Source organism: Danio rerio, chromosome 13, assembly GCF_052040795.2.
Source record: "Danio rerio strain M-AB ecotype USA chromosome 13, GRCz13ab, whole genome shotgun sequence".
In the NCBI taxonomy this organism is placed as follows: Eukaryota; Metazoa; Chordata; class Actinopteri; order Cypriniformes; family Danionidae; genus Danio; species Danio rerio.
Window position 1 is genome coordinate 9,347,674 of NC_141033.1, and position 15,957 is coordinate 9,363,630.

Sequence of the window (15,957 nt, forward strand, 5' to 3'; positions counted from 1 at the left end):
GGGACATTCCTAGTAAAACAATTAAATAAAAATAATAATAATAAAATAATCAAAAAGATTTAGGAGCACAGTCAAAAATGTAGGAGCACATACATTTTTTTTTCTCTTTAAACAACACAATATTATTGTGTTACATAACCTACAAAGGTATGGAGAGCACTTAAAGAAAATTAGGAAACCGCTTTTAATAAATATTTTTCAGTAAAAAATTTCAATTTCATAACAGTTATAAACAGGCTATCCTAAAATAATTAAGCCTTAATTGTATATGCAGAATGCGCAGACGCTGTGTAGTGCTGAAAAGGATCATCCATAAATAAAACTTCTGTCATCATTTAGCTACATCATTTGCTAAAGTCTGAGCTATTATTTCCCTATTACCTATTATTTCCCTACTGAGCTATTATTGTCTATAACCCAGCCACAAAATGTCAGATCTGCCTGAAAAATCACGTTCGATAAGATTCCTCTCCTACATGCCAATATTGAGTTAATCATATCGCCACCTGCTGACAGTTGGGCATAAATCAGTGATTTTGTCAGGGTTTCTTAAATATTTATCAGCTTAAATTAACGTTGTCGATTGTTCTGTTATCCTACGACCGCCAGGTGGTGGTGAGCCTGGGTACGAGGTTCCTTTCATTGCTGCTTGCAGCTTCAAGTCTTCTTCTTTTTCTTCTTCCTTTCCTCCTTCTTCTTCTTCTTATTCTTATTTCTTCCTTATTATTTCTTCTTCTTTTTCTACTTTTTTTACGTTTGATATAGGTTTTGGAAGTGCACATGCACATTCAGGGCTCAAAATTAACTTTTTTACTTTGTAGCACCTGTGCTGCCAACTTCAAATATTTAGGAGCACCAGGAAGCAAAATTTAGGATTTTAGTTTTAAGGATTGCATAAAAGGGGTGACAGCACCTGTAATGAAAAGGAAGGGAATCCTGCCGTTTTTATATATTTATTTCAGTGTTTTCTTTCATAAATAAAACGAAAGCACAGAAAAGACTCGCATTTAAGAGCTAGAGGCGTCCCCTGGTGGTTCGGCAGTATGGGTTGCGTATAAGGAGGATCGGCCCCTTATTGCCACCCTTCATAAAAAGATTGAAAATACCTTTACAGTATGATATCGGGATAGAACTGTAAAATACGGGAGAGTCCTGGGAAAAACAGGAGGGTTGACAGGTATGCAGTTACTCGTTAGTTTGATAATCTGTGTTGTAATGGCGTGCATTCTTTGTTTTTTCTGCTGTAGTGTCTCAGTTGAAGAAACTTCGCAAGGAAACTCTGCATATCCTTATGGCCTCAGAACTCATTGCTCCTCAGGAGACCGAAGTCCTAAAACTCTCAGTTCCTGGAGCCACACAGTACCTCCAGAGTCTTGCTAAAATAGCCATCAACATCTGTTTGGAGTCTCCTCACCTGTGGGAGTGTCCAGAGTTTCACAGAGAACTCCTAGAGCGATTGCTGCAGTGCCCGCAGTATGAGGTTCGACTGTTTGCCTTGGAACAGCTTTACAGGAGACAGAGGGCAGAGGATACATTTCAACATCATGATCTGGGACTCTTGCCCTTTGACCTCAGTGTGTCGAGCCTCACCTCTTTGGCCTTGCATGAAACACATCCTGATTGTCAAGCCAAGGTAAGGAAATCACACTTTTCTAAAACAATTCACGATATAACTTTATAAAAGAGACTGCAACATCTACAAACACTCCTCTAAGCTCAACTTAGCTACTTTTGTTGTTGTCAATCAATCAATCAATCAATGAAACCTTTATATGTCACAAACATTTTCATGTAGTCTAACAGGTGTCCTTGTCAGGGAGCAGGAATTTCAGAGTGTTTCCTTATCTTGCTATCTGAGAGAAGTTGTTTGTCTCCAGCCGAGGCTGTCTGGCAGGAAAAACACAGGGAAGCCGAAAAAGAAGAGAAGTTTTTTTAAATTTGGGTCAATATCTACCAATTTCACAGATATTTAATGTCCTTCACTGGTCTCCAGGTCTAGCCAAATCTTGTTGCAAAGCTGCTTGTTTCACCTCTATGTTTCCAACTTGCGGTCTGAGACCACTGTCTGGTTTGTAGCGAACCTGCTCATTACCGTTTTTAATCAAGCCGGCCAGCTTGGTGGGATTTTGAGCCTCAATGACCGCTTTCATCAATGGTCAATACCGCAGGGGTCCCGTATAAGTCCATCAGCAGAAACCCTGTTATCAAAGTTCCAAATAGAAAGAAATCTTCAATATCTGCCAGGGACAGAGCAGCCAGGCACATGACGTGCCACTTCTCCTACCCGTCCTTCAGGTATCCAGCTGCAAACGTCCACGCCGGACAAGTGGGCTCTCTTGAGCTCAAACTTCTCGTAGAGAATTGTCAATTGCGTTCAGAAATCAGTTGATCAAATCCACAATTCCTCATTTGCTTGGATAGCAGGGCATGGAGAGCCTCAGAGATAGATTTAGGGTGCTTTCACACCTACACTTTTGTTTCGGAACCTGTCTCGTTTGCCTAGTTAGCGCGGTTCGTTTGGCATATGTGAACAGGGCAATCGCACTCTGTTCCGCACTAAAGTAATCACTCCGAGACCGCCTGAGTGAGGTGGTCTCGGCTCGATTGAAACGAACCCTGGAGCGGTTCGATTGCAGTGAGAAAGCGATCCGATCCGAGCGCGGTTACATCACAGTGTTTTATAGATATGTAATAGGCATATGGCTATATGAAGAGAGAATTATGAGTATGGCGGGAAGTTTCGCGAGTCTCCAGATGCCCACAAACGAGTGATGATCTCCCGGTAATCTCGCTTCTCCCTCCCGTTCCTCAAATAGGCGTCGTCGCGCACCCTTCTCACCCCCCCCCCCCCCACCGCATCTCTCCTCAGACACGTCGCGTGTGCGCGCAGCTTGTCAATCACCACCTCTCCTGACAGCTGAGCGGGACGCTGCAAAATAAACCCTGACACTCTGACCAATGTGAGGAGAGTTTACTCGCATGTGACATGTTTTTCTTTCAAATGTGATAAAGGTGTTCTGCAGAAGCCCTTCAGTATACTGACAACCATTTATGACTGACTAAAATATACAATATTCTATCAATGATTGTAGTGGATGCTTATTCAAAGTTGTTAGAAGTCTTCTGTATGTCACAAATAACATCAAATAACACATCCATATCTCAGCAGGGTCCGTCATGTTTTGGGGTCACTTTGAAACATTTCCATTGTGTTATGTGGATATTTGTAAGTGTTGTGACCAATTGCTGTGCGTTTCTTCAGTTGTTTGTGTTTGCAACACATGTGCTGTCAAATTGATGAAGATCATTTCTTTATTTGCTGGTGTTTTTTGTAATTTCATTTGCTTTCTTAAATTGCTGCACATTAAGCTCTCTTGGCCACCATACTTTTTTTAGTTATGATCATTATTAAATAGATTTCGAATTTTGGCTTGCAGTTTAGAGCGCCAAGGCTGAGTGATATCATTACTTGTAGAGCTGACTCAACTTGTTTTTTACGTGTGTCACTTGTTCTCCTGCAACCAAACCCACTGCTGGGTTACAAATTAGAATGTCTGCCATCCCAAATTTTGTTAAACCAACCCAGCATTATGACCCAATGGTCTCAACCCAGTGTTTGGGTTGATAATCTAACCCCAGTATTTTTAGAGCCTATACTTCAGTATAGAGTTTTTGTAATCTGTATGCAGCAATGTTTGGTATAGTCTGACTCCATGAACTCCTGCTTCTGCAATTCAAATTCAAATCACATGACAGCATCCACTTGAATCCCCACACACTTGTAAACAAAGAGGTTGTTGTCATTTTGGGAGGGGATTTCCCATCAGGAATACTTTGGAAATTACTTCCAGTGTAAAATTAAAGTACCATAATAAAATCTTTAAAGCAATAACAAAAAATAAATAAATAAAAGCAGCTTAAAATATCAGTAAATTTTAAGACTTACAATCCAGTTGTGAACTCTGAGAAAAATAAGTTTAAGTAATGCATTTCATGGTGAAGTAATGCCTTTCACAACATTTCACAGTGAAGGAAAAGAAGAAGTAAAGAGAAGAAAGTAGAAGAAAAGCTAGTCTTTTTTTTTTTTTAACTCCCTTGGTTTGCCGAAGTAAGAGTTTAGGGAGGAAACCTCAGGGCCAGAGCCCAACCAGATGTGTTTAATGGGCAAGGGAATTGAGGGATAGATGGATGGAAGGACTAATGTTACTCACAGAAAGAAAGGTGGAATAAGAGAATATTTGTATGGATGAATTGAATATGGCTTGAAAATTTTGAAATCATTAATCTTTGATAGACTTTAGCACATTTGGGTCTCAGTTTATACTTTGTGTTTATTACTAAGGTTAGTTTGACTGGATGGATGGATCATATGACTCAACCTTGAAAATTCAACTTATCTTTTATTTTTTATTTAGACAATTCTTTTGCAATTCGGGTCATGTTTCACAGGTTATGCAGATTCTTGCTGTCCTCCCTCTTCCTTCCTTGCTGCCCTGGAGAGATGGAATGATGACTTTAAACTGCCAGGAGGTTGTAGACCATCTGCTCACACTGCTGGAGACATCTAAACACAGGTGAATCAAACAAATGAAACTATATAATTTGGTTTAATACACTTGCCCATAAAAATGTATAGTTCAACACAAATATAGACATCAACACAATTCTTACATTTTTTGCTCTACACACCAAAACAATCGATTTAAAATGAAAAGAGATGTGTTTTAACTGCAGACTGTCGGCTTTAATTTGAGGGTATTTACATCCAAATCAGGTGAACAATGTAGGAATTACAACAGTTTGCATATGTGTCTCCCGCTTGTTAAAGGTCTAAAGGTAATTTGACACTTCAGAATTCATCCCGCTGTTTTTGTCTGCAGTCATATCATCTATAAATAAAAGTGAACCAGTTCCACTGACAGCCATACATGCCCATGTCATGTCTCTACTACCATCATGCTTCACTGCTTAGGATCATGAGCAGTTCCTTTCCTTATGCATACTCTTCTCTTCCCATCACTTTGGTACAAGTTGATTTTAATCTCCTCTGTCCAGAGGATGTTGTTCCAGCACTGTAAAGGATTTTCTAGAACTTTAATCTGGCCTTCCTATTTTTGTTATTGTTATTTATTTTTGTTATTAAACTAAATAAAAATCGACATTATCAAAGGTCCTTATGAAATTGAAAATAGTCACATCAATATTTCGCCGGAAGATTTTAGTGGCTGAACAACACTGTGGTTCATATAACCCATTTTTAAAACAACAAAATCTACATCATCTTTGTGTGACTAAAATAGTTTTAAAACATAACATTAGCTGTCTAACAGAAATACTTAAGCCATGGTGTCGTCCTTCCTCCACTGTGCAAAAGTAACTCCAAAACTGATTCAGGGTTTTAAAAAGTTTTGAGTCAGCATTTGATTTTACTGCGGTGTCTCCGCATACACCCGCCAATGGTGGATCTTCGCCAATAGAGATGCGCATTTGTAAAAAATCTACATTTGTTGACAGACAGTTTGGGCTTCTTATCAGAATTATGGTAATTGTCTGCTTGACAATATTTAATTGGATGAACCTATTCAGAATATAAAAATACATATAAATGCATTTGAAGAGACTTTTAACCAGCATAAAAAAATGTCTCTGAAGACAATCACCTACTGCACCTTTAATAAAGGGACCAGTGCCCTGAGTAAAATGAGAAAACATGATACACCAGTGTTTTGAAATGTGGAAAAACTGTCTCTATGCTGTTTTCATCTGTTTTTACATTGTTTGTTTCTATTTTATTTATACCGTCTCTTTTATTCCTGTTTATGTAAAGCACTTTTATTTGCCACTGTGTATGAAATGTTCTATATAAATAAACATTTCATTCCATCTTCTGTTAATTTACTGAGAATTGATAAGCATCAGTCGCAACTAGATATTAAAGTTTGAGGACAAACTTTATGGTGGCTTGAAAAGCCGAATCTGAAAGTTTGAAGTGGTTTTAAAGTGTAAATAGAATGTTAGTATGATTTTAGCTTGAGTTAATATATTACTAGCATGAATTAGCATGTTAGTAGCATGATTCTTACATGAATTAGCATGTTGTTAGCATGATTCTAGCATGAATTAGCATGTTACTAGCATGATTCTAGCATGAATTAGCATGTTGTTAGCGTGATTCTAGCATGAATTAGCATGTTACTAGCATGATTCTAGCATGAATTAGCATGTTGTTAGCATGATTCTAGCATGAATTAGCATGTTACTAGCATGATTCTAGCATGAATTAGCATGTTGTTAGCATAATTCTAGCATCAATTAGCATGTTACTAGCATGATTCTAGCATGAATTAGCATGTTGTTAGCATGATTCTAGCATGAATTAGCATTTTACTAGGCGGTTGCTAGGGTGTTTTAAGTGGTTGCTAGGTGGTTGCTAAGGTGGTGCTAGGCAGTTGCTAAGGTGTTCTGACTAGTTGCTAAGTGTTTATTAAGGTGTTGCAAGGTGGTCGCTAGGGTATTCTGAGTGGTTGCTAGGTGGTTGCTAAGGTGTTGCTAGGCGATTGCTAGGGTGTTCTGAGTGGTTGCTAAGGTGTTGCTAGGTGGTTGCTAAGGTGTCCTAAGTGGTTGCTAGGTGGTTGCTAGGGTATTCTGAGTGGTTGCTAAGGCGTTGCTAGGTGGTTGCTAGGGTGTCCTGAGTGGTTGCTAGGTGGTTGCTAAGGTGTTGCTAGGTGGTTGCTATGGTGTTCTGAGTGGTTACTAGGTGGTTGCTAAGGTGTTGCTAGGCGGTTGCTAGGGTGTTCTGAGTGGTTGCTAAGTGGTTGCTAGGTGGTTGCTAAGGTGTCCTAAGTGGTTGCTAGGTGGTTGCTAAGGTGTTGCTAGGTGGTTGCTAAGGTGTTGCTAGGCGGTTGCTAGGGTGTCCTAAGTGGTTGCTAGGTGGTTGCTAAGGTGTTGCTAGGCGGTTGCTAGGGTGTTCTGAGTGGTTGCTAAGGTGTTGCTAGGTGGTTGCTAAGGTGTCCTAAGTGCTTGCTAGATGGTTGCTAGGGTATTCTGAGTGGTTGCTAAGGCGTTGCTAGGTGGTTGCTAGGGTGTCCTGAGTGGTTGCTAGGTGGTTGCTAAGGTGTTGCTAGGCGGTTGCTAGGGTGTCCTGAGTGGTTGCTAGGTAGTTGCTAAGGCGTTGCTAGGCAGTTGCTAGGGTGTTCTGAGTGGTTGTTAGGTGGTTGCTAGGGTGTTGCTAGGCGGTTGCTAAGGTGTCCCAAGTGGTTGCTAGGTGGTTGCTAAGGTGTTGCTAGGTGGTTGCTAAGGTATTCTGAGTGGTTGCTAAGGCGTTGCTAGGCGGTTGTTAGGGTGTCCTGAGTGGTCGCTAGGCCCTTACTAAGGCATTACTAGGCCGTTGCTAGGTGGTTGCTAGGCAGTTGCTAGGCTAATTTGGGTGGTTGCTAGGCAGTTGCTAGGGTACCCTGGTTGGTTACTAGGCAAGCCTAACATACATGCTTGATAAAACATTTATACTTAGTTAGCATTTATAGCAAGTTACAGTACTTGGCTAGTCAATATTAGCATGTAGCTAGTCACTGCTAGCATGTGTAGCATATAGAAAGTTCCGTTTGCTAGCATGAGTCAAACGAGCCAATCTCCAAGTCTCTACGATGTTCTGATGCTGAGATATAGCTGTTGATGAATGGTTGCTAGGGTACTCTGTTTTGTTGCTATGGGCGAGGTTACAGAGTAAACTTGAATGTGGTTGGTTGTCTTAGTCAAATGAACCAACCCCCATGTCTCTATGACACTGCTATGCAAAGATATGCATCTTGGCCTATTTTAATGGAAGTCTATGGAATCAATTTGGGGGCGTGGCTTGTGAGCTTTATTATCATATTGAGATGCTCATTGGTTGTCTGAGTCAGATGAGCCATCCCCCAAGTCAATAGGACACTGCTATGCAAAGATATGCATGTAGGCCAGTTATTAACATGGGTCTAGTATGAATTAGCATGTTACTAGCATGATTCAAGTACAAATTAGCATGTCATTAGCATGTTTCCAGTATGAGTTAGCATGTCATTAGCATGATTAGCATATGAGTAGCATGTTGCTAGCATGATTGGCATGTCATTAGCATGTTAGAATTATAAGCATTTGATAGCACAGCTAATTACATTCTATAGGACAGTTGCTAGGGTGCCGTATGTGGTAGTTAGGGGTGTGGCTAGAAAGTTAAAAGGCCATCAGTGATTGGCTGCTGGCTAGACTAAGTTAAATGAGCTCAGCCATTAGTCTGTATGACAGTCTGATGCAGAGTTATGAGCTCACAAAGTTTGATCCCATGTTAAGTCAATGAGAGTCTTTTGTAATGGAAGTCTACGGGACAGTTGCTAGGGTGCAGTATGTGGTAGTTAGGGGTGTGGCTAGAAAGTTAAAAGCTCATCAGTTATTGGCAGTTTGGTAGACTGAGTTAAATGAGCTCAGCCATTAGTCTGTGTGACAGTCTGATGCAGAGTTATGAGCTCACAAAGTTTGATCCCATGTTAAGTCAATGAGAGTCTTTTGAATGGAAGTCTACGGGACAGTTGCTAGGGTGCCATAAGTGGTTGCTAGGGAGTGGCTAGTAAGTCTAAAGGTCATCAGTGATTGGCTGCTGACTAGACTGAGTTGAATTGGGCCTGACTCTAGTCTGTATGACAGTCTGATGCAGAGTTATGAGCTCACAAAGGTTGACTCAATGTTAAGTCAATGGCAGTCTTTTACAATGGAAGTCTATGGGACAGTTGCTAGGGTGCCAAAAGTGGTTGCTAGGGAGTGGCTAGTAAGTTTAAAGGTCATCAGTTATTGGCTGCTGGCTAGACTGAGTTAAATGAGCCCAGTTAGAAGTCTGTAGGACAGTCTGATGCAGAGTTATGAGGTCACAAAGTTTGACCCAATGTTAAGTCAATGGGAATTTTGGGAATTTTCCGGGTCGTTTTTCGGAAAACCGAAAGTCGGATCAGTCGGAAAAGATATAGCAACCCGAGTCAGACCAGTTTGAAGGTTTGACGAAAGTTTGAGGTATGAAGCTTGAAAGGGTTAGGAGGAGATAGACTTTAAAATTAGTCTCAGAAGAAAGAAGAAGAAGCAGAATAATAACTAGACAGTAAAGTTCGTCGAGACAAACTTTGAGGCTGGCTTGACAAAGCCTGTTGGTAATAGTTTATTTAGTTTAAAAACAGTTTGAAAAAGTATAAGTAGCATGTTATTAGCATGATTCTAGCATGAATTAGCATGATTCTAGCATGGATTAACATGTTATTAGCATGAGTGTAGTACAAATTAGCATTTTATTAGCATGATTCTAGTATAAATTAGCATGTTATTAGCATGCTTCTAGCATGAATTAGCATGTTACTAGCATGATTCTAGAATAAATTAGCATGTCACTAGCATGATTCTAGTATGAATTAGCATGCTACTAGCATGATTCTAGTATGAATTAGCATGTTACTAGCATGATTCTAGCATGAATTAGCATGTTACTAGTATGATTCTAGCATGAATTAGCATGTTACTAGCATGATTCTAGCATGCATTAGCATGTTACTAGCATGATTCTAGTATGAATTAGCCTGTTACTAGCATGATTCTAGTATGAATTAGCAGGTTATTAGCATGATTCTAGCATGAATTAGCATGATTCTAGTATGAATTAGCATGTTATTAGCATGATTATAGTATGAATTAGCATGTTACTAGCATGATTCTAGCGTGAATTAGGCTGTTATTAGCATGATTCTAGCATGCATTAGCATGTTACTAGCATGATTCTAATATGAATTAGCATGTTATTAGCATGATTCTAGTATGAATTAGCATGTTATTAGCATGATTGTAGTATGAATTAGCATGTTACTAGCATGATTCTAGTATGAATTAGCATGTCACATAGCATGCTTAGGTGGTTGCTAGGGTATTCTGAGTGGTTGCTAAGTCGTTGCTAGGCAGTTGCTGGGGTGTCCTGAGTGGTTGCTAAGATGTTGCTAGGGTGTTGCTAGGTGGTTGCTATGGTGTTCTGAGTGGTTGCTAGGTGGTTGCTAAGGCATTGCTAGGCGGTTTCTAGGGTGTTCTGAGTGGTTGCTAGGTTGTTGCTAGGCAGTTGCTAGGGTGCTCTGATTGGTTGCTAGGTGGTTGCTAAGGTCTTGCTAGGTGGTTGCTAGGGTGTTCTGAGTGGTTGCTAAGGTGTTGCTAGGGTGTTCTAAGTGGTTGCTAGGTGGTTGCTAAGGTGTTGCTAGGTGGTTGCTAAGGAGTCCTAAGTGGTTGCTAGGCGGTTGCTAAGGTGTTGCTAGGTGGTTGCTAGGGTGTTCTGAGTGGTTGCTAAGGTGTTGCTAGGTGGTTGCTAGGGTGTTCTGAGTGGTTGCTAGGTGGTTGCTAAGGTGTTGCTAGGTGGTTGCTAAGGAGTCCTAAGTGGTTGCTAGGCGGTTGCTAAGGTGTTGCTAGGTGGTTGCTAGGGTGTTCTGAGTGGTTGCTAAGGCGTTGCTAGGCAGTTGCTAGGGTGTCCTGAGTGGTTGCTTGGTGGTTGCTAAGGCGTTGCTAGGCGGTTGCTAGGGTGTTCTGACTGGTTGCTAGGTGGTTTCTAAGGTGTTGCTAGGCGGTTGATAAGGTGTCCCAAGTGGTTGCTAAGGTGTTGCTATGTGGTTGCTAGGGTATTCTGAGTGGTTGCTAAGGCGTTGCTAGGGTGTCCTGAGTGGTCGCTAGGCCCTTACTAAGGCATTACTAGGCCATTGCTAGGTGGTTGCTAGGCAGTTGCTAGGGCAATTTGGGTGGTTGCTAGGCAGTTGCTAGGGTACCCTGGCTGGTTACTAGGCAAGCCTCGCATACATGCTTGATAAAACATTTATACTTAGTAAGCATTTCTAGCAAGTTACAGTACTTGGCTAGTCAATATTAGCATGTAGCTAGTCACTGCTAGCATGTGTAGCATATAGGAAGTTCCGTTTGCTAGCATTAGTCAAACGAGCCAATCTCCAAGTCTCTACGATGTTCTGATGCTGGGATATAGCTGTTGATGAATGGTTGTTAGGGTACTCTGTTTTGTTGCTATGGGCGAGGTTACAGAGTGAACTTGAATGTGGTTGGCTGTCTAAGTCAAATGAACCAACCCCCATGTCTCTATGACATTGCTATGCAAAGATATGCATCTTGGCCTATTTTAATGGAAGTCTATGGAATCAATTTGGGGGCGTGGCTTGTGAGCTTCATTATCATATTGAGATGCTCATTGGTTGTCTGAGTCAGATGAGCCATCCCCCAAGTCAATAGGACACTGCTAAGCAAAGATATGCATGTAGGCCAGTTATTAACGTGAGTCTAGTATGAATTAGCATGTTACTAGCATGATTCTAGTACAAATTAGCATGTCATTAGCATGTTTCCAGTATGAGTTAGCATGTCATTAGCATGATTAGCATATGAGTAGCATGTTGCTAGCATGATTGGCATGTCATTAGCATGTTAGAATTATAAGCATTTAATAGCACAGCTAAATACAGTCTATAGGACAGTTGCTAGGGTGCAGTATGTGGTAGTTAGGGGTGTGGCTAGAAAGTTAAAAGGCCATCAGTGATTGGCTGCTGGCTAGACTGAGTTAAATGAGCTCAGCCATTAGTCTGTAGGACAGTCTGATGCAGAGTTATGAGCTCATAAACTTTGATCCCATGTTAAGTCAATGAGAGTCTTTTGAATGGAAGTCTACGGGACAGTTGCTAGGGTGCAGTATGTGGTAGTTAGGGGTGTGGCTAGAAAGTCAAAAGCTCATCAGTTATTGGCAGTTTGGTAGTCTGAGTTAAATGAGCTCAGCCATTAGTCTCTATGACAGTCTGATGTAGAGTTATGAGCTCACAAAGTTTGATCCCATGTTAAGTCAATGAGAGTCTTTTGAATGGAAGTCTACGGGACAGTTGCTAGGGTGCAGTATGTGGTAGTTAGGGGAGTGGCTAGAAAGTTAAAAGCTCATCAGTTATTGGCAGTTTGGTAGTCGGAGTTAAATGAGCTCAGCCATTAGTCTGTATGACAGTCTGATGCAGAGTTATGAGCTCATAAAGTTTGATCCCATGTTAAGTCAATGAGAGTCTTTTGAATAGAAGTCTATGGGACAGTTACTAGGGTCCAAAAGTGGTTGCTAGGGCGTGGCTAGAAAGTTTAAAGGTGATCAGTCATTGGCAGTTTGATAGTCTGAGTTAAATGAGCCCAGTTAGAAGTCTGTGCGACAGTCTGACGCAGAGTTATGAGCTCACAAAGTTTGATCCAATGTTAAGCCTATGGGATTTTTCCGACAGTCCCGGGACGTTTTTCGGAAAACCGAAAGTCGGATAAGTTTGAGGAGATATAGCAACACGAGTCAGAATAGTTTGGAGGTCTGGAGCAAGTTTGGTGGTAATAGCTCAAAAGCTCTAGGAGGAGATAGAGTTAGAAATTTAGTCTCAGAAGATTAATAAAAAAAAAAAATAATAATAATAAGTTTAAATAGCATTTCAGTAGTCTGGCTTTGACAAGCCAGCCTAACTAGACAGTAAAGTTCGTCGTGACAAACTTTGAGGCTGGCTTGACAAAGCCTGTTGGTAATAGTTTATTTAGTTTAAAAACAGTTTGAAAAAGTATAAGTAGCATGTTATTAGCATGATTTTAGCATAGATCAGCATGTTATTAGCATGAATTAGCATGTTATTAGTATGATTCTAGCATGGATTAGCATGTTATTAGCATTAATTAGCATGATTCTAGCATGAATCAGCATGTTACGATCATAATTCTAGTATGAATTAGTGTGTTATTAGCATGATAGTAAAATTAGCATGAATTAGCATGATTCTAGCATGAATTAGCATGTTATTAGCATGATTCTAGCATGACATAGCATGTTATTAGCAAGATTCTAGTATGAATTAGCATGTCACTAGCATGATTCTAGCATGAATTAGCATGTTACTAGCATGATTCTAGTATAAATTAGCATGTTATTAGCATGATTCTAAAATGAATTAGCATGTTATTAGCATGATTCTAGCATGAATTAGCATGTTACTAGCATGATTCTAGCATGAATTAGCATGTTACTAGCATGATTCTAGGATGAATTAGCATGATTCTAGTATGAATTAGCATGTTATTAGCATGATTCTAGAATGAATTAGCATGTTACTAGCATGATTCCAGTATGAATTAGCATGTTACTGGCATGATTCTAGCATGAATTAGCATGTTACTAGCATGATTCTAGTATGAACTAGCATGTTATTAGCATGATTATAGCATGAATTAGCATGTTACTAGCTTGATTCCAGAATGAATTAGCATGTTACTAGCATGATTTTAGTATGAATTAGCATGTTACTAGCATGAGTCTAGTATGAATTAGCATGTCATTAGCATGATTCTAGTAAGAATTAGCATGTTACTAGCATGATTCTAGCATGGATTAGCATGTCATTAGCATGAATTAGCATGTTATTAGCATGATTCTAGCATGGATTAGCATGTTATTAGCATGAATTAGCATGGTTCTAACACAAATTAGTATGTTACTAGCCAGATTGTAGCATGTAGTGTGTTATTAGCATGATTGTAGTAAAATTAACATGAATTAGCATGTTATTAGCATGATTCTAGTATGAGTTAGCATGTTACTAGCATGATTCTAGCATGAATTAGCATGTTACTAGCATGATTCTAGCATGAGTTAGCATGTTATTAGCATGATTCTAGTACAAATTAGCATGTCGTTAGCATGTTTCCAGTATGAGTTAGCATGTCATTAGGATGTCATTAGCATGATTAGCATATGAGTAGCATGTTGCTAGCATGATTGACATGTCGTTAGCATGTTAGAATTATTAGCATTTTACTGCACAGCTAATTACAGTCTATGGGACTGTTGCTAGGGTGCAGTATGTGGTAGTTAGGGGTGTGGCTAGAAAGTTAAAAGGCCATCAGTGATTGGCTGCTGGCTAGACTGAGTTAAATAACCTCAGCCATTAGTCTGTAAGACAGTCTGATGGAGAGTTATGAGCTTACAAAGTTTGATCCCATGTAAAGTCAATGAGAGTCTTTGTAATGGAAGTCTATGGGAGATTTGCTAGGGTGCAGTATGTGGTAGTTAGGGGTGTGGCTAGAAAGTTTAAAGCTCATCAGTTATTGGTAGTTTGGTAGTCTGAGTTAAATGAGCTCAGCCATTAGTCTGTAGGACAGTCTGATTCAGAGTTATGAGCTCAGAAAGTTTGATCCCATGTTAAGTCAATGAGAGTCTTTTGAATGGAAGTCTATGGGACAGTTTCTAGGGTCCAAAAGTGGTTGCTAGGGCGTGGCTAGAAAGTTTAAAGGTGATCAGTCATTGGCAGTTTGATAGTCTGAGTTAAATGAGCCCAGTTAGAAGTCTGTGCGACAGTCTGACGCAGAGTTACGAGGTCACAAAGTTTGGTCCAATGTTAAGTCTATGGGATTTTTCCGACAGTCCCGGGACGTTTTTCGGAAAACCGAAAGTCGGATCAGTCTGAGGAGATATAGCAACCCGAGTCAGAATAGTTCGGAGGTCTGGTGTGAGTTTGGTGGTAATAGCTTGAAAGCTCTAGGAGGAGATGCGTTTTGTTTTTTAGTCTCAGAAGAAGAAGAATAACTAGACAGTAAAGTTCGTCGAGACAAACTTTGAGGCTGGCTTGACAAAGCCTGTTAGTAATAGTTTATTTAGTTTAAAAACAGTTTGAAAAAGTATAAGTAGCATGTTATTAGCATGATTCTAGCATGCATTAGCATGATTCTAGCATGGATTAGCTTGCTATTAGCATGAGTGTAGTACAAATTAGCATTTTATAAGCATGATTCTAGTATAAATTAGCATGTTATTAGTATGCTTCTAGCATGAATTAGCATGTTACTAGCATGCTTCTACAATAAATTAGCATGTCACTAGCATGATTCTAGTATGAATTAGCATGCTACTAGCATGATTCTAGCATGAATTAGCATGTTACTTGCATGATTCTAGCATGAATTAGCATGTTACTAGTATGATTCTAGCATGAATTAGCATGTTACTAGCATGATTCTAGCATGATTCTAGTATGAATTAGCCTGTTACTATCATGAATCTAGTATGAATTAGCAGGTTATTAGCATGATTCTAGCATGAATTAGCATGATTCTAGTATGATTTAGCATGTTACTAGAATGATTCTAGCAAGAATTAGCATGTTACTCGCATGATTCTAGCATGAATTAGCATGTTATTAGCATGATTATAGTATGAATTAGCATGTTACTAGCATGATTCTAGCATAAATTAGCATGTTACTAGTATGATTCTAGCATGAATTAGCATGTTACTAGCATGATTCTAGCATGCATTAGCATGTTACTAGCATGATTCTAGTATGAAGTAGCCTGTTACTATCATGAATCTAGTATAAATTAGCAGGTTATTAGCATGATTCTAGCATGATTTAGCATGATTCTAGTATGAATTAGCATGTTACTAGAATGATTCTAGCATGAATTAGCATGTTACTCGCATGATTCTAGCATGAATTAGCATGTTATTAGCATGATTATAGTATGAATTAGCATGTTATTAGCATGATTCTAGTATGAATTAGCATGTTATTAGCATGATTGTAGTATGAATTAGCATGTTACTAGCATGATTCTAGTATGAATTAGCATGTCACATAGCATGCTTAGGTGGTTGCTAGGGTATTCTGAGTTGTTGCTAAGTCGTTGCTAGGCAGTTGCTAGGGTGTCCTGAGTGCTTGCTAGGTGGTTGCTAAGATGTTGCTAGGGTGTTGCTAGGTGGTTGCTAGGGTGTTCTGAGTGGTTGCTAGGTGGTTGCTAAGGCATTGCTAGGCGGTTGCTAGGGTGTTCTGTGTGGTTGCTAAGATGTTGCTAGGTGGTTGCTAGGGTGTTCTGAGTGGTTGCTAGGTTGTTGCTAGGCAGTTGCTAGGGTGC

The 15,957-nt window shown here is 39.8% G+C and overlaps 1 protein-coding gene and 1 long non-coding RNA gene across 2 annotated transcripts in view; one reads left to right on the forward strand and one right to left on the reverse strand.

Moving 5' to 3' along the window:
• Positions 1-15,957, reverse strand: part of bbof1b (basal body orientation factor 1b) — a 182,637-nt gene that overhangs the window by 10,508 nt on the left and 156,172 nt on the right. The window lies entirely within an intron of this gene.
• Positions 7,064-12,453, forward strand: LOC148679604 (uncharacterized). The gene is made up of 3 exons (XR_015944941.1): positions 7,064-7,394; positions 10,753-11,652; positions 11,850-12,453. It is a non-coding gene; the product is annotated as an uncharacterized LOC148679604 (long non-coding RNA).